General features: G+C 39.3%; 1 pseudogene; it reads left to right on the plus strand.

The window, feature by feature from the left end:
• The first annotated feature begins 16,381 nt into the window (after nucleotides 1-16,381).
• On the plus strand, nucleotides 16,382-19,321 carry LOC138311509 (uncharacterized; annotated as a pseudogene).
• The last annotated feature ends 574 nt before the right edge of the window (nucleotides 19,322-19,895 follow it).

A 19,895-nucleotide genomic window follows, 5' to 3' on the forward strand; every position in this document is an offset into this window, starting at 1 on the left:
CCAAATATGGATAAAATCAAGGATGAAGGAGGAGTCAGATTTTAAAGCTTAAAATTTCAAAATTTTGCCCTTTTGGAACCCCACCCCGTCAGCCCCATGTCGGAACAAACCAGACTCATTTATATAAAATATGATTGTCCTCACTTCCCCAATGATGTTTCATTAAAACCAAATATGGATGAATTTTCATTCCAGACTGAAATGAAAACAGGAAGTGGGCCAGTGGCCATTTGGAAAACTAAAATCTTTAAGAAAATGTTTCCCCTTTTGGCATCAATTAAAACCCCTCAGACCCCTAGGGGTCGGAGGTTGACCCAGGAAGTGGGCCAGCGGGCATCTTGGAATACCAAAAATTGTCCTTCCCCAATGATGTTTCGCACAAAATAAAACCCCTATAAAATCCATTCAAGGAGATCGGAGACCGAACCTGTAGGAATTTAAAAGCTAAAATTAAGAAAATTTCCCTTTTGGGGCCCCACCCCTCAGCCCCTAGGGGTTCAGACCAGGCTCATTTATAAAAAATATGATTGTCCTTCCCCAATGATGTTTCACACCAAATATGGATGAAATCCATCCAAGGATGAAGGAGGAGTAGGATTTTAAAGCTAAAATTAAGAAAATTTGCCCTTTTGGGGCCCCACCCCTCAGCCCCTAGGGGTCGGACCAGGCTCATTTATATAAAATATGATTGTCCTTCCCCAATGATGTTTCACACCAAATATGGATGAAATCCATCCAAGGATGAAGGAGGAGTAGGATTTTAAAGCTAAAATTAAGAAAATTTGCCCTTTTGGGGCCCCACCCCTCAGCCCCTAGGGGTCGGACCAGGCTCATTTATATAAAATATGATTGTCGGTCCCCAATGATGTTTCACACCAAATATAGATGAAATCCATCCAAGGATGAAGGAGGAGTAGGATTTTAAAGCTAAAATTAAGAAAATTTGCCCTTTTGGGGCCCCACCCCTCAGCCCCCTAGGGAGTCGGACCAAGCTCATTTTATATAAAATATGATTGTCCTTCCCCAATGATGTTTCACACCAAATATGGATGTGAAATCCATCTCAAGGATTTAGGAGGAGTAGGATTTTAAAGCTAAAAATAAGAATAGTTTTACGCACGGGGCCCACGACCTCAGACGAAGGACGATCGGACCAGGCTCATTTGACCTTCGGTCAGATGACCTTGTCCTTCCACAAGGAGATGTTTCACACCAAATATAGATGAACCTCATCCATCCAATGATGAAGGAGGAGTCAAGGATCAGAAAAGCTGAAAAATTAAAAAAAATTGCCCTTTTGGGGAGGCCCTGGGCCTTAACTAGGGGTCTGACACTCATTTATATAAAATATGATTGTCGGTCAGTATAAAATGATGTTTCACACCAAATTATGATAAAACAATACAAGGAACTCCTTAGTTGAATATGTAAGTTTCTAAAATAGTATAAAAATCATTTGTTGAACAAACTTGGGGTAGCCCTTCTATCCATATATGGTCGGACTGTAACCATTATATAAAATATAATATGAGGAGTCGTCCCCAAGCATTTTATAAAAATTTAATTCTCCCAAAAATTTTAGGAGGACCTCCGCCGTACTATCCCCAGGGTTTACCAGGTCACTTATATAAAATATGATTGTCGAAACACCTAAATAGTTCATCCTGACCTTAGGTCAATTAAAACCCCTAAAACCCAAGCATCGATATCATACTGAAATTAAAACAGGAAGTGGCCATAATGCATGCGCCATCTTAAAAACAAAAATCTTATATGAAAATGTTTTCATTTTTCGGCATCAATAAAACCCCTATAGACCATGATTAAACATTGAGATCAAAAAAGGTTGAAACCTTTAAAACAGGAAGTGGGCCAGCGGGCATCTTGGAATACCAAAAAATCTTTACGAAAATGTTGTAAAACAATGTTGTTCGGCCAATTAAAGCCCTGCATAAAAATCATTGAGATCGGAGACCAAAACCTGAAAACAGGAATTGGGTCAACAGCTAAAATTAAGAAAATTTGCCCATTTGGGGCCCCACCCCTCAGCCCCTAGGGGTCAAACAGACTCATTTATATAAAATATGATTGTGTGTCCAATGATGTTTCACACCAAATATGGATGAAATCCATTCAAGGATGAAGGAGAGTAGAGATTTAAAAGCTTAAAAGAAAATTAGCCCTTTTGGACTTAACCCTTCAGCCCCTAGGGGTCGAACCAGACTCATTTTATATAAAATATGATTGTCCTTCCCCAATGATGTTTCATACCAACAATGGATGAAATTCATCCAAGGATGAAGAAGGAGTAGGATTTTAAAGCTAAAATTATGAATATTTCCCATTTGGGGCCCTCGCCCTAGGGAGTCTGACCAGATCATTTATATAAAATACGATTGTCTTCCCCAATGATGTTTCACACCAAATATGATTGAATCCATTCAAGGGATAATGGAAGGAGTAGTGAATTAAAAGCTTAAGTTAGAAAATCTTCCGCTTTTGGGGCCCGCCCCTCTGCCCCTATGGGGTTAGACCATTGGCTCATTTATTTAAAATATGATTGTCCTTTCCCAATGATGTTTCACACCAAATATGGATTGGAAATCCATCCAAGGATGAAGGAGGTAGCTTGGAATTTTAAAGCAGAGAAATTTTCAAGAAATTTTATTTTGACCTTTTGGGGACCCGCCCTAAGCCCCTGGGTCGGACAAAGGGCTAATTTATTATAATATATGAATGTTCAATCCCACAATGATGTTTCACACCTAATATATGATGAAATCCATTTCATGGATGAAGGAGGAGAGTTAGGGATTTTAAAGCTAAAATTATGTTGCCCTTTTGGGGCCCCACCCCTCAGCCCCTAGGGGTCGGACCAGGATTAAGTGTATGTTGAATTTTCAGTTTTATTGTTTGTTTCGGTAGACCACCTTTGTTGCCAATGGTGTTTGATGGCTGACGTTATATAAAATATGATTGTCGGTCCCCAATGATGTTTCACACACAAATATATAGATGAAAAATCCATCCAAGGATGAAGGAGGAGTATAGGGAGGATTTTAAAGCTAAAATTAGGCGAAAAGAATTTGCCCTTTTGGGGCCCCGCCCCTCTATACCCCATAGGGGTCGGATCCATCTCATTTATATAAAATATGATTGTCCTTCCCCAAGATGTTTCATACCAAATATGGATCGGTAATTCACTCAAGGGTTTAGGATTAGAGTAGGTTTTTGTATAAATAGTTTTCAACGCACTGGGTATTTATCCTGACCTTCGGTCAGATGACCTAAAAACCACGCACGATATCTATGGAATTAAGTAGTTATAATGAGTGCGCAAAAGTAAAAAAAATAATTTTTATGCGTTTTTGATTCAATAAGACAGGGGTTTGCATGATTAAACATAAGTTCAAAATATTTGAAACAAAATAATGGGGGACACATGGTCTGTCACACCAATTTGGGGGACTATAAATGCAGATACATTAAAACAATTATGGGCAAATAAGCATGCATAAATCAATTTGCAAAAAAAAAAAATGGCGTCCGAAATTTATATTTAGATTTCCTGCAAAAAACTTTTGAAATTCTGATGCCAAATGTTGGTATGAGCTTTTGATTTTGTCTGAATATGTCCTGGTGTTGTGGATTAAATACAAGATCGAATGCGGGGTTTTTTGGGATTGGATTTCAGTTGGGCAGCATACTGTAAGGATAATTTCTTTCGTCGATCGTCTAGAGATGGCTCATTAGCTTCCACATGGAGACTCTTCACAGTATTCGACTCAATAAGCGCCCAGGGCGCTTAAAAAATTGATGAAAATGAAAAGGAGCTAATGAAAATAAGTCAAAATTATTGCAAATTTATACAGTTTTATGTGATTTTGGTCCTTATTTATGCATTGACAATTGAAATTGAGGGCCATAAAAAGGGGGAGGGGCGCTTATAGGGACATGGGGCTAATTGGGTCGAATACGGTATATATTATGTATGTACATTTTGACAAATACTTGACATACATATTTTTGTTTGTTTTTCAGGTACTCCATTGATGAAAGAAATCTTTGAGTACAAGAACCAATTTCTGAATCGAAAGGATAATGATATCTGTGACATTCTTGATGGTGAGCTTTATAAAGAGAGATTTTCTAATGGATTCTTCAGAGGTGAAAAAGATCACAGTACAAGTGAGGAATTGCACATCTCCATACAGATGAACACTGATGGTGTCTCCCTGTTTCATTCCTCAACATTCAGTATATGGCCAGTTTACTTCATTATCAATGAGCTGCCACCACACTATGTATGTATTATATATAATTACAGGATTAAAATTCTATAGTTATATTGAGTATCATCCTTGCAGCTATTTAGATATAGGGCTATATAATGTCAGATAGAATTAAACTTCTGGCCACTACGTATATATATACGTACATATATATATACTGCATTATACATTTCCAAAACAAAAAGCAATTTAATAACAATATTACGTCAGATCATCTATGTGGATTGCCTAAGATTAAGCCAAATCACCAAACAATACAAGGTTCCCTGTTTACATCTTTGTTAAAAAAGAAGATTGATTTCGCTGTTTGACTGTGTGACATATGTATGCAAAGTGACCGTCAATTGCTGTGCAGTATATAGCTATGAAATGGGGGACGACCCTTGTTATGGAAATTAATATTTAATTTATCTGTTTAAAGTTGTTTTTGAAGTTATATTATGTGTAGTATTAAGAGTAATTAATAACTTTTGTGACTCTAAAAATTTTCAAAACTTGTTTTACAATGAATTTAAAAAACAAGTTTTAAAAACATAGTGGGCCTTTTATTTTTCAGCTAGCAGGAGGCACATCATTCTATTGTAAAATATTAGTGCATGTTTCATTATCACTTCACTTAGTGTTCTAATTTATGCTTTAAATTTGATTGAATCTATATATAAATATGGCTCATATACCTACCTTGGTTGATATATTGAAAAACAATGAAAATTTGTTTTCCGCTATGTCTTAAAATGTAATGCATGGAGTTAAGATTTGGTATATTTGATATATGAAATAAAATAATTTATGTTTGTTTTTTTCAGATTCAGCAGAAACAACCGAATCTTTGGAGGTTTGTGGTTTGGTTATTCTAAGCCTGACTTCAAGGTTTTTTGAGGCCCTTCGCCGAAATGTTGCGTGACTTTTATTTCAAAGGTAACTTGCCTTTTGTGTAACAAGAGGCCCAGAGGGCCTGTATCGCTCACCTTGCTGTTTTTGTAATGCCAAGTAATGTTCTGAATACAGGTTCATTGTTTCTTTTCTGAAGGAATTTTGATATTAACCTCTAAATCCCCTATTAGGCCCCACCCCTCCTGCCCCCAGGGGGTCAGAGCCAAAATTTATACAAGTTCTGTTCCCCTTCCCCCAAGGATGTTTGCGGCCAAATTTGGTCCACAATCCAAGCAAAACTCTAGGACAATTTATTTTAGCAATTTATAGGATTTACCTCTATTTCCCCTATTGGGCCCCACCCGTCCTACCCCTGGGGGGCCAGAGCCAAAACTTTTACAAGTTCTGTTCCCCTTCCCCCAAGGATGTTTGTGGCCAAATTTGGTTACAATCCATACAGAACTCTATGACTAGTAGCGATTTAAAGAATTTACCTCTATTTCCCCTATTGGGCCCCGCCCCTCCTGCCCCCGGGACCAGAACCAAAATTTATACAAACTCAGTTCTTATTCTCCCAAGGATATTTTCTGGCCAAATTTGGTTACATTCCATGCGGAACTCTGTGACTAGTAGCGATTTAAAGGATTTACCTCTATTTCCCCTATTAGGCTCCGCCCCTCCAGCCCCCGGGGGCCAGAGCCAAAATTTATACAAGTTCTGTTCCCCTTCCCCAAGGATGTTTGTGGCCAAATTTGGTTTCCAATCCATGCAGAACTCTATGACTAGAAGCGATTTAAAGGATTTACCTCTATTTCCCCTATTGGGCCCCGCCCCTCCTGCCCCCGGGGGGGCCAGAGCCAAAATTTATACAAGTTCTGTTCCCCTTCCCCAAAGGATGTTTGTGGCCAAATTTGGGTACATTCCATTCACAACTCTATGACTAGTAGCGATTTAAAGGATTTACCTCTATTTCCCCTATGGGCCCCGCCCCTCCATGCCCCTGGGTGATCAGAGCCAAAATTTATACAAGTTCTGTTCCCCGTCCCCCAAGGATGTTTGTGGCCAAATTTGGTTACAATCCATGTAGAACTCTATGACTAGTAGCGATTTAAAGGATTTACCTCTATTTCCCCTATTGGGCCCCGCCCCTCCTGCCCCCGGGGGGTCAGAGCCAAAATTTATACAAGTTCTGTTCCCCTTCCCCCAAGGATGTTTGTGGCCAATTTGGTTCCAATCCATGCAGAACTCTATGACTAGTAGCGATTTAAAGGATTTACCTCTATTTCCCCTATTGGGCCCCGCCCCTCCTGCCCCTGGGGGATCAGAGCCAAAATTTATACAAGTTCTGTTCCCCTTCCCCGAAGGATGTTTGTGGCTGATTTTGGTTACATACCATGCCAAACTCTAGGACAAGTAGCGATTTAAAGGATTTACCTCTATTTCCCCTATTGGGCCCCGCCCCTCCTGCCCCTGGGGGGTCAGAGCCAAAATTTATACAAGTTCTGTTCCCCCTCCCCCAAGGATGTTTGTGGCCAAATTTGGTTACAATCCATGCAGAACTCTAGGACAAGTAGCGATTTATAGGAAATGTTGACGGAAGGACGGACGGACGGACGGACGACGGACGACGGACGACGGACGACGGGACGCCGCGCCATGACATAAGCTCACCGGCCCTTCGGGCCAGGTGAGCTAAAAACAAGTTTTGAAAACATAGTGGGCCTTTTATTTTTCAGCTAGCAGGAGGCACATCATTCTATTGTAAAATATTAGTGCATGTTTCATTATCACTTCACTTAGTGTTCTAATTTATGCTTTAAATTTGATTGAATCTATATATAAATATGGCTCATATACCTACCTTGGTTGATATATTGAAAAACAATGAAAATTTGTTTTCCGCTATGTCTTAAAATGTAATGCATGGAGTTAAGATTTGGTATATTTGATATATGAAATAAAATAATTTATGTTTGTTTTTTTCAGATTCAGCAGAAACAACCGAATCTTTGGAGGTTTGTGGTTTGGTTATTCTAAGCCTGACTTCAAGGTTTTTTGAGGCCCTTCGCCGAAATGTTGCGTGACTTTTATTTCAAAGGTAACTTGCTTGATTTTTTTACGCATCTTAATTTATATAATTACTGTATGATTTGATTATAACACTCTATCTGTATTTCCTTATATTTATTATCTAAATGAAAACAAACACTGAACATTAATGAAAGTATATGATTTTCTTCCCCCACTCCCTCCCCTTTTTTTGTTTTTGTAAATATTCATGTAATTTTCTGCAATCCTGAAAAGTTTATTGCAAGAGTAACTTATTTCTAATTCAGCTCTGATTATAGTGATGAACTATGATGTCCGTCAGAGAGAGGATATTGTATTTCATGCCAAAAATGGTCGGTAGGTCAGGATTTTTTCCCCTATTTTTAGTGTATTTCACTCTAAAGTAATGGCCGGAATCGTAGTCTGAGATCGAAATTCTGACTTATAATTTTTTTCACAGAAAAATGGGGGGGGAAATAGGGTCAGGGGTAAAACATTAGGGCCAGTCAGGTAACCCTGAACAGACATTTTAGCTCACCTGGCCCGAAGGGCCGGTGAGCTTATGTCATGGCGCGGCGTCCGTCCGTCCGTCCGTCCGTCCGTCAACATTTCCTTTAAATCGCTACTAGTCATAGAGTTCTGCATGGATTGTAACCAAATTTGGCCACAAACATCCTTGGGGGATGGGGAACAGAACTTGTATAAATTTTGGCACTGACACCCCGGGGGCAGGAGGGGCGGGGCCCAAAAGGGGAAATAGAGGTAAATCCTATAAATCGCTACTTGTCCTAGAGTTCTGCATGGATTGTAACCAAATTTGGCCACAAACATCCTTGGGGGAGGGGGAACAGAACTTGTATAAATTTTGGAACTGACCCCCCGGGGGCAGGAGGGGCGAGGCCCGATAGGGGAAATAGAGGTAAATCCTATAAATCGCTACTTGTCCTAGAGTTCTGCATGGATTGTAACCAAATTTGGCCACAAACATCCATGGGGGAGGGGGAACAGAACTTGTATAAATTTTGGCTCTGACCTCCCGGGGGCAGGAGGGGCGGGGCCCAATAGGGGAAATAGAGGTAAATCCTATAAATCGCTACTTGTCCTAGAGTTCTGAATGGAATGTAACCAAATTTGGCCACAAACATCCTTGGGGGAAGGGGAACAGAACTTGTATAAATTTTGGCTCTGGTCCCCCGGGGGCAGGAGGGGCGGTGCCCAATAGGGGAAATAGAGGTAAATCCTTTAAATTGCTACTAGTCATAGAGTTCTGAATGGAATGTAACCAAATTTTGCCACAAACATCTCTGGGGGAAGGGGAACAGAACTTGTATAAATTTTGGCTCTGGTCCCCCGGAGAGCAGGGGGCGGGGCCCAATAAGATGAAATAGAGGTAAATCCTTTAATAAATCGCTACTAGTCATAAAGTTCTTGTTTGTTTGTTTGTTTGAGTTTTACGGCCCATCGACAACTAAGGTCATTTAGGGCCAAACTACAAGTCATGCATTAATATCAGGATAAAAGTTCAGGGTAAGAAAAATCAAGTAAGGACTAAAACACAGATTGTAAACGTTAATTTGATAAAAAAAAGGTTTGCATGGGATAAAATAAATTTGGCTAAAACACATGAGAAAACTCATGCACAATGTTGATGAAACGATGAAATGTTGAGTTGATACGATGTATGATGAGAAAACGTTCATATTTTGCTTAAAATACCGATCTCTTTGAGATAATTAAAAATACGATTATGTCTCACGGCATGAAACAAAGTGTACATGTCGGAGACATCGTAGTATTTATCTCGTATGTGTTTAAAATCAATACAATGCAATAAAATATGCTCCACTGTGAGAGGAGAATCACATGCATGGCATGTAGGAGGATCCTCCCCTCTCAATAGATAGGAATGTGTAAAATATGTGTGTCCAGTTCGGAGCCGAGAGAGTACAACTTCCTCTCTGCGGTCTCTCCGACTGGACAGTTTAGGATTAAGTGTAGGTTGAATTTTAAACAGTTTATTGTTTGTTTCGGTAGACCACCTTTGTTGCCAATGGTGTTTGATGGCTGACTGAATTGAAGGTTTGATGTCGGTGTATGGTAGTTTCAAATCTGTTTGTGCTAGGCGAAGAGCAGTCTTAGCTGCTTCATCAGCCTGTTCATTCCCCTTTATACCCACATGACTGGGAATCCAGAGATAAGTAATTTGAGTTTTAGAAGATAATCGAAATGTTCGGATTAAAAGATTTTGGATTAGAGTATTTCTAGGGCTTCTTGATTTCAAAGCCTGAAGAACCGAAAGAGAGTCTGAACAGATGATTGCCTTTTCAATGCGGTGTTCTTCGATATGGTCAAGCGCCAGACCGATAGCACATGCTTCCGCAGAGAAAATGGAGGCAATATCCGGGAGTCGGATAGAGGAGCAGTGATTAGATGTACAGCATGCTGCCGCAACTTTATCACCATCTTTTGATCCGTCAGTGTAGATCTGAACATGGTCAGGGAAAGCCCTAATGCACTCCCGAAAGGAGGATTTGTGTTCTTCGGGTAATGCACTGGATTTTGCCCTCTCATGTAGAGATAAATTGATATCAGGTGTTTGAATGAGCCATGGTGGTACATCCGATACGGTGTACTCGTCAATGGTGTCGAAAGTTATATTAAGTTCCAGCAAAAATTTTGAAATTCTGATGCCAAATGTTGGTATGAGCTTTTGATTTTGTGTAAATATTTCTTGGTGTTGTGGATTGAATACAAGGTTAAATGCAGGATTTTTGGGGTTGGATTTCAGTTGAGCAGCATACTGTAAGGATAATTTCTTTCGTCGATCGTCTAGAGATGGCTCATTAGCTTCCACATGGAGACTCTTCACAGGTGTTGTTCGAAAAGCTCCAAGTGCCAGACGCAGTCCCTGATTCTGTATAGGGTCAAGCATCTGTAGATAGGAGCTGCGAGCCGATCCATAGACAATAGAGCCGTAGTCAAGTTTTGATCTAATAAGTGCCCGATAGATACGTAGAAGCATTTCACGGTCTGCACCCCAATCAGAATGGGAAAGAACTCGTAGAATGTTCAGCGCCTTCGAGCACTTATCCTTCAGATGTTTGATATGTGGAACAAAGGACAGTTTCGAATCAAATATTAGTCCAAGAAATTTGGTTTGTTCAACTACTGGAATTTTAATTCCATTGAGTGTGAGGTCAGGATCATTGTGTGTGGTTTTCGTTTTTGACAGAAGTGCATACAGACAGTTTTTGATCTTGAAAATCTAAAGCCATTTTCGTCAGCCCAATTTTGTAATTTGCCTAAACATTGTTGTAGTTGCCGTTCTATAGTGTGCATGTTTTTTGATCTGTAACAGATCAAGAAATCATCCACAAATAGAGACCCTTCCGTAGATTGGCCAAGACATTTGGTTATGCTGTTAATTTTTAGTCCAAAAAGTGTGACGGACAAGATACCACCCTGAGGGACGCCCATCTCCTGTGTTTCTGTTTCTGAATAAGTTGAACCCGTTCGAACTTTGAAATGCCTGTCAGATATAAAATTTGATATAAACTTTGGCAAATTACCACGTATACCGATATCATGGAGATCGTTCATGATTCCATATTGCCAAGTTGTGTCGTATGCCTTTTCAAGGTCAAAGAATACGGCCACAAGATGTTCTTTCTTGGCAAATGCTTCTCGTATAAATGTTTCTAGTCTAACTAAGTGGTCTACCGTTCCCCTGCGGTTTCTAAAGCCGCTTTGCAAAGGACTTAAAATATTGTTTGATTCCAGGAACCAAACTAATCTGGTATTTATCATACGTTCTAGAGTTTTACAAATACAACTCGTCAATGAAATAGGACGATAGTTATTGGCATCGGTAGCATCTTTCCCGGGCTTCGGAAGGGGTATAATAGTAGATTCCTTCCAAGACTCGGGAATTTTGCCAGAAGAGTAAACTTGATTAAATATAGTTAAAAGACATTTTAGTGAAGAGTCTGGTAATTGTTTTAAAAACATATATGGAATTTCGTCTGGTCCAGCTGCCGAGTCCTTTGATTTCTCAAGGGACTCGAGCAATTCTGGTAACTCGAAAGGCCTATTGTAGCTTTCACTATTGGAGGATTTAAAATTAAGACGTCTCTTTTCCTTTTCCTTTTTAAATTTTTGAAATCTTTTGGAATGATTTTTGATGGATGAATTTTTAGCAAAATTTTTGGCAAAGGCGTCAGCTATTTCGGATTTTGAAGAAAATATTTTATTGTTGTTAATGAGGTGGGAGGATGGTGTTGCTTTTCTTTTCCCACTGATTTTACCAATCATTTCCCAAACTTTCTTCGAAGATGTATTGGAATTAATTTTTGAGACGTACTCTTTCCAAGTACTTTTCTTGTCGGATTTGATAGACCTTCGAGCTTTTGCTCTCCATATTTTAAAATTGTTATAGTTTGAGACGGTTGGCGAAGCCAAGTACCGCCTCAGAGCGGAATTTCTACCAGATCTATTGATAAATGAATCATTTGAGAGACGAAACTTTGTAGGTTTTGGCACGGATTTTGGTATGGTTTTTGTAGCGATAGAAGTGAGCGCTTCTGTGAAAATTTTAATGGGGTCATCGAGGTTCAAAAATTTATCCTCAATGAGCTCCTCTGCGCACAAATTTTTAAATTGAACCCAGTCCGCCTTATGTAGATTCCAACGAGGAATAGGCTCCTCAAGTTTTGATGACCCTATGTTTTTAAGTATAATTGGAAAGTGATCGCTCCCACAGAGATCATCGTTGACCATCCAATCATAATCCAGAAGAATTGATGGATGGCACAACGATAGGTCAATGTGGGTAAGCGAGCCAGAGGCAGGGTGTAAATATGTTGGGGCATTGGTGTTATAAAGACATAAGCTGTTTTTATTAATAAAATCTTCGATACGTCTACCTCTATCGTCAGTGCCTGGGGACCCCAGAGGCTATTATGACCGTTAAAGTCACCCATGATAATATAATGGCACTGGTAGTTGTGATACGATGTTACTCAGTTCATCACAACTAAATGGAGTATTTGGAGGTAAATATATAGAACAGACTGTTATTTTTCGGTGAAGAGTTGCGCTTACAGCAACAGCTTGTAAGGTGGTATTTAGCTGAATATGTCTGTGAGGAACGTTTTTTATGCACCGCCACCGCCACCACCACCTGATGGGCGGCCACCTGTTGTTGGAGTTTTGGTGTATAGTGTAAATTGTCGGAGATTGATGGTGTCTTTCAGCATTATTTCTTGAAGGCAGAATATGGATGGGTTTTTTGTTTGTATAAGATGTTTTAATTCTTCTATGTTCGCTTTAAATCCGCGTATGTTCCATTGTATGATAGTGTTTGTCTCTATGTTGATCCTTGAGGATAGTTTGTCGGACCGACAGGACTGCTCGAAGCAGGTTGTTTGGTGGCGATAAATGTATTGTCACCAAACTCGCTGTCGTCCGATAGAACATCATAGATGTTCCGTCCAAGGATAGGGTCATCTGATCCCTTACTGGGTTTGTTGTTTAGTGCAGGGAGCCTCGCCAGCTTTACCTTGGTGGTTTTTGTCTGGCGTTGCTCCTGCGGTGGTGTATTTGCTGGACGCTTTGCTTTATCAGGGAGTTTTTTAACGTCAATAGACGGTGAAGATGTAGCACGTCTATGACGAGCGGCGGTAACTTTTTTTCTGATGTTCGGTGTTTGAATTTGGTGTTGTGTAAGTCCTGGAGACGCTGGTGGGATTGGCGTTTTAGCTCCAGGTGGCCCAGCAGGTGGATTTTGTTGTGGTTTAGATGGACCCGACTTGAACCTGTTCGGGTCCCCAATGATTACTTTACAGGCCTTAGCATCAGCCATATCTGGGACATCATTGTCCCAGTTAGGCTTGTCAACCAAGGCCTGGACCGACGCATGTTTGACGGTGACACTGTCAACAGGCGTTTTTGCGCGGGTGATCTGAGCATAGGTTGCCACATTCAGGTCTGAACGCTCGACTATCCTCCTAGCCTCGGGGAAAGAGACACCTTGGGTATATTTGACCCGTAATATCTCCCTCTCTCGAGTCCAGGCAGGACAGGTGCGAGCAGACGCAGCATGGTCACCCCCGCAATTGACGCAGTGACGGTTGACAATGTCACATTCGTCTTTTTCGTCGTGACCTTCACGGCCACAGTACTGACATACCATTTTCCGTCTACAATTGCTCTCATGATGGCCGTACCTCTGGCAGTTACGGCACCTCAATGGATTAGGGATGTAGACAGTGACATTGTAACGTTGGTATCCAACAGTTACGCTCTGTGGTAATGTTGGTGTAGCGAATGTTAAGATAAAAGTGTGTGTTGGGACCAAGCTCCCACTTTTTCTCGTCATGATGCGTTTAACATGGGAGACCGGAATGTTCTCCTCTTGGAAGTATGACAGTATGTCAGCCTCATTGTCATTGCGCAAGGCTGGGCACCTGATTACCCCCTTGCTGCAATTCAATGATGAGTGTGGTTTTACACACACTCTGAGGCCGGCAAAACTGTTGGTTCCAAGGAGGTTCTCCGCTTGTTGCTTGCGGAAAACCTCTATTAGGAGATCACCCGATCCCAAAGGCTTGACAGATTTGACATCTCCAGCAATGCCTTTGATGCCCTTTCGCAATATTAAGGGTGATAAACCTGCAGTGGTCTTGCCACTCTGTGTAGAGGACATGACCAGAAACTGTGGGAATGTGTTTGTTGTACCGCTTTTTGTTTGTTGATTTGTGGTTGATTCTTTTTGGGGAGATTTTGGTTGTAGTTCATTTTGTTTGTTTTTGGAAGCCATCTTTTAGAGTTAATTACAATTCGCTAGCTGTGCCCCCACCCACCTCGGAGCCCAACAGGGGGACACTCATGATGACATGGATATCCAATGTCAAAGTGTCAGGGTTACACAGATAGTATACTCGGAAGAATATTTCGAACAAACATAATTCAAATCAAGCTTGCGACAGCACGCTCGCAAGATTGTACACCTGCAAGATCGATCAGAATCAAGACAATCCAAATTAAACTCACGATTGACCCTAAGCCACCGCCTTCTTGGAGATCTACGAACCAAGGGCTCGGCATGACCAGCCGATTGATAATACAGGGCCCATATTACCTCTCGTCTAACGGAGTCTGAAGCCAAAGTAGTGTGTAGCAGTAAAAAAAGGAAGAAAAAAGAGCAAAACCTATTCAACCACCAGGACCTTCTTCCCCCGGATACGAGATGCAACCCACGGCAAACAGGTTGGCTCAAATTGGAGCTACTGTGAAAGCCTTCAGCTACACTGATATCACGCGGACGCACATCACACCCCCAAAAGTGGTGTGCATCCGCAAGAGACCAGTGCACCCAGTCTCGGGACGTGGACCCAGCTTTCATGGAGACCTCATAAAGTTCTACATGAAATGTAACCAAATTTGGCCACAAACATCCTTGGGGAAGGGGAACAGAACTTGTATAAATTTTGGCTCTGGTCCCCCGGGGGCAGGAGGGGCGGGGCCCAATAGGGGAAATAGAGGTAAATCCTTTAAATTGCTACTAGTCATAGAGTTCTACATGAAATGAAACCAAATTTGGCCACAAACATCCTTGGGGGAAGGGGAACAGAACTTGTATAAATTTTGGCTCTGGTCCCTCGGGGGCTGGAGGGGTGGGGCCCAATAGGGGATATAGAGGTAAATCCTTTTAATCGCTACTAGTCATAGAGTTTTTGCATGGAATGTAACCAAATTTGGCCAGTATCCTTGGGAGAATAAGAACTGAGTTTGTATAAATTTTGGCTCTGGTCCTAGGGGGCAGGAGGGGCGGGGCCCAATAGGGGAAATAGAGGTAAATCCTTTAAATCGCTACTAGTCATAGAGTTCTGCATGGATTGTAACCAAATTTGGCCACAAACATCCTTGGGGGAGGGGGAACAGAAATTGTATAAATTTTGGCTCTGTGTCCCGGGGGCAGGAGGGGCGGGGCCCAATAGAGGAAATAGAGGTAAATCCTTTAAATCGCTACTAGTCATAGAGTTCTACATGAAATGTAACCAAATTTGGCCACAAACATCCTTGGGGGAAGGGGAACAGAACTTGTATAAATTTTGGCTCTGGTCCCCTGGGGGCAGGACGGTTGGGGCCCAATAGGGGAAATAGAAATAAATCCTATAATTCGCTACTTGTCCTAGAGTTCTGCATGGATTGTGACCAAATTTGGCCATAAACATCCTTGGGGGAAGGGGAACAGAACATGTATAAATTTTGGCTCTGACCCCCTGGGGGCAGGAGGGGTGGGGCCCAATAGGGGATTAATAGGTTAATATTAAAATTCCTTCAGAAAAGAAACAATGAACCTGTATTCAGAACTTTTGTTTGTTTGATTAATTAACGTCCTATTAACAGCTATGGTCATGTAAGGACGGCCTCCCATGCATGCAGTGTGTTGCGTGTATGTTGTATTCAGAACATTACTTGGCATTTCAAACCAGGTGAGCGATACAGGCCCTCTGGGCCTCTTGTTTTTTTTTGGATTAAGATGAAATTATTGCAAACCTATTTAGTTTGGATTGTTTTGGTTTAATTTATGCCCGGGCAATTGAAATTGATGCCTCAAAAGTGGGAGAGCGCTTATACAGTATATTGTGATTGTTGTTGTCTGTCCCTTCCAACTGTTCAGTGTAAATTTCAAAAATATCTCAAGATAAATTGTATTGGTAGGCTAGATGACAAGATCATTGATATTTTGTTTTCCTAAAGAACACATTATTCAACTTTACTGTAATGAGTTAGCATGAACATTGTCTTTATTTTAGTCTTGTATGTTGATTTTCATACCTTCCCTTTTTAGCAAGATGAAATATAGCATATACATACATTTGTTTTCTTGAACAGCTCTTTGATAATCATAATACAAGATTGTATAATTTGGATGAGATTCTGCTACTGCAAAAATGATTTTGTTGGCATAGTAATCACAATTACACAACGTTTTTGGTTCATAAATATTTTTATGTTTTGTTTATCATTGAATACATTATTTATAACATTCATGTAAAATGAGCTTGGGAAGGATTTAGATACACTGTTCTGTCCTGTGGTACTAAATTTCTTATGAAAATGATATAGGAAATGTTTTGGAAGAATTCAATAAAATAAGTGTTAATCAATAGTAATACTGTATACATATTATGGAAAGACCAATATCATAATAATTTTTTTATTCTATTAACAGGTGTTATGGTTGATGACATCAAGGTACGTGGCCTCCTTTTCAACTGTGTATTTGATGCTCCAGCAAGGTGCCTTTTCCACAATATGGTTCAATTTAATGGATTCTATGGTTGTCCATATTGCATGAGCCCTGGAGAGTCTGTGAAAAACCAGTGAACGAGGACACACACATGCCTACCCATATGTTCATGATTCGCAAACAGGGCATCATGAGAAACGAACCCATGAGGTCTTTATTGAGCAGGGAACGTCATCAGAACACATGAAAAGCGAAGGAAAAGTTGGCAGCACAGTAGGAGTGAAGGGCCTCACCTGGTTTTCATTTTTACCGAAGTTTGACATGGTAAGGGGAGTGGGCATAGACTATATGCACTGTGTTTGTCTCGGCGTGATGAAGATGCTAATGACATTATGGTTTGATAAATCATACAAGAATGAATCATTTTCTATTACAAACAAACTCTCAGTTGTGAATGAACGGCTCCTCAACATTAGACCACCTCGCTATATAACCAGGCTTCCACGCAGTCTTTTGGACATCGGACATTATAAAGCTGCAGAATACAAAACTTTTATGCCCTACTATAGTCTTCCATGCTTATATGGAGTTTTGCCCAGCGAACTATTTGAACATTACCTGCTTTTAGTTCAAGCAATTTTCATACTACTTAGTGACCATATTACATCTGTGGGATTGGTACAAGCCAAAAGGATGTTGATGCATTTCTGCATCAATTTATCAGCCTTCTACAGTCCAAGATACATGACATCAAATGTACATTTACTGCTGCATTTGGTAGACAAAGTGCGAGATTTGAGACCTTTATGGGCCACTTCATGTTTTTATTTTGAGGATTTCAATGGACAACTAAGGAGCTTATTCCATGGTACTCAAAAGATAGAATCGCAAATAGTGTTTGCTGTTAGTGTACATCAAAACTTGCACAGATTGGCATCATGCATAAAATTTGGATCCTATGAAGAGGATTTTTTTCCAGAAAATAACTGGGAAAAAGACATTTTCCGAACGTGAGAAAATCACTGAAAATGTGTTTTATTATAAGTGCTATAACACCAGGTTCTGTGACAGAAATTGAAAGGCATGCCATCATGCATCAAGTTGGACCATTTTATAAACTGTGCATTTTTAAAAGGGCTTTTGTCAATGGGTCTATTGTACACAGCAGAAATTATAAATGCGTTGTAAAAAGAAACAACACTGTGGTACAATTTGACAATGAATATGGACATGTGTTTCATTTCGCCAAAGTTTACAAAAAGTGCCCCAACTCTGAAATTTGTACCAGTTTATGCATATGCCAAATACCATTATACTTGGCCATTGTGGACTCTGTAACAAAGCTCTGTATTAATTTGTGCTCTGAAAGTGTAAGTCAAGCTTCAGTGTCAAACATTGTACCAGTGTCTCATCCAACAGGTGTTCTTAAAGCTATCCATGTGGAGGATATCAGTGCAGTATGTATCTGGATGCCAGTGTCACAGGATCTGTGTTTTATCTCCAAACATGTCAACAAAATTGAGAAAGAGTAGAGACCAATATATGTACTATACCTATATAGTAGTTATGCAATAGACAGTATCAAAATATTTAAAGCAAGTCACAGTCCAGACTCGGTTATGATGAGGGGAATTTTGTTTTATTATATTTTGTATATACGTATTGTATGTTCAGTCAACAAACCTTGCCTTGGTGTACAAAATTTGAAACAGTTAAGGCTGTCTTATTTATGAACTTAAGGCATTTTCTTTATATTGTATACTGCTTTTATGCATATGTATTCAAACTGTGTATTTCAGTAAAATGATATATATATAACAATGTATACGTACATGTATATTTTTAATTTTGAAAACTATATGTATATTTTATTGAAAATGGAGCCAAAAGTTACGACTTCTGAGAGTGTTTTTTTCGCTCCTATTGTATGCAGATGATTTAGTGTTGATCTCAGTTGATGTACAGTGCCTTTTAGATAATTAAGTTCTCTTACAAAGAAATAGAAAATTACCATGAATAAAAATAAAACAAAACTTTCGGAAGGGTGCCGTCATATATAGTCAAGGATAATTCGAAACATGGGTATATGATGGAATATAAACATCCAAGTAGTATTTAGAAATTTGTCTTCATTCTGATAACAATTTAAAGTCTATAGTCTAAGCACTTAGCAGATCAAGAGTCGTTAAGCTATTTTTTGCCCTTCGTTTCAAATGTAACAAATTGAATTTGAATGTAAAATTTATGTTACATCTGATTGACACTTTATGTACATTGGAAGTAATCTTTGCTGTGCAAGTGAAATAGGGTACAGTTAGAATTTTGTAATTTAAACTGAGTGCTAAAAAATCGATGTGTAGTTTGTAAATAATGCTATGGTTTAAATCGATAATAACCAGTGTCAGTCAAAATGGTATTATCTTATATTTTATCTGTGTCTTGATCTCTAACTGATTATTGTCAGATTTCCCCTAATATCAGTATGTGGACATGTAGTGTATTTGTACCATTCGCATCGTCTGTAAGTTTAAGCTGACATTATAAAAAGATGCTCCACCACACTGGCAAATGGTATTTTGTCACTATCAAACAAAAGAACAGACAAGTTAGTATTTTTCTTCAGTTACAAAAGTTACTTACACCATTACCAACACTGAAAATTTTTAACTTCTCATTTTACATCATGATAACAATGTTAAAAGATATTAAATTTGTGTTTATTAGACATATATATATATATATATATATACACACGATTAAACACCGATTATTGTTCGAATGTTGAGTATCATTATGCTTTTTTGTCGGCGGTGGATCATCTTGTATTAATGTATTTTGTTTTTGTAAGTAGTCGTGAAAGTAGATCAACATTAAAGTAGATCAACATTTGTACCAGTTTTAGTACATCGGATGATAACTCTAGGAAATTAGCTACTTTTTTGTAATTTTGTTATAATGCATCCATGTTGTACAATATCTATATCTTTTTTAGTACTGATGGGTTATTGACCCAAAGTCAATAAAGAAATTGAATTGAATTTCAATAAATGATAGTAAGGAATTTAATCTTGATTGTTGTTTTCTCTTTCTTTGTAGCTATTAAATATTTATAAAGTGTAGAAATAGTTATTTTGAGATATCACATCCAAAACTTGTGCACACTTTTCTTTGAAAGAGAGAAATTTCATAGAAAAGACACAGAATGTTATACATTGTACCTAAAAAATTCTAAGTCCAGTAAAGGCACAAAAAAGTTATACTAATATTTTGTAGTTTCTTAAATGAGTTGCAGGAAATATCTAAGTCCAGAAAAGGCACAAAAAAGTTATACTAATAATCTGCTGTTTCTTAAAGGAGTTGTCAAAAATATCTAAGTCCAGAAAGGCACAAAAAGTTATACGTTAAATTTTCAAAGTCCAGAAAAG

Source organism: Argopecten irradians, unplaced genomic scaffold (genome assembly GCF_041381155.1).
Source record: "Argopecten irradians isolate NY unplaced genomic scaffold, Ai_NY scaffold_0036, whole genome shotgun sequence".
NCBI classification, from domain to species: domain Eukaryota; kingdom Metazoa; phylum Mollusca; class Bivalvia; order Pectinida; family Pectinidae; genus Argopecten; species Argopecten irradians.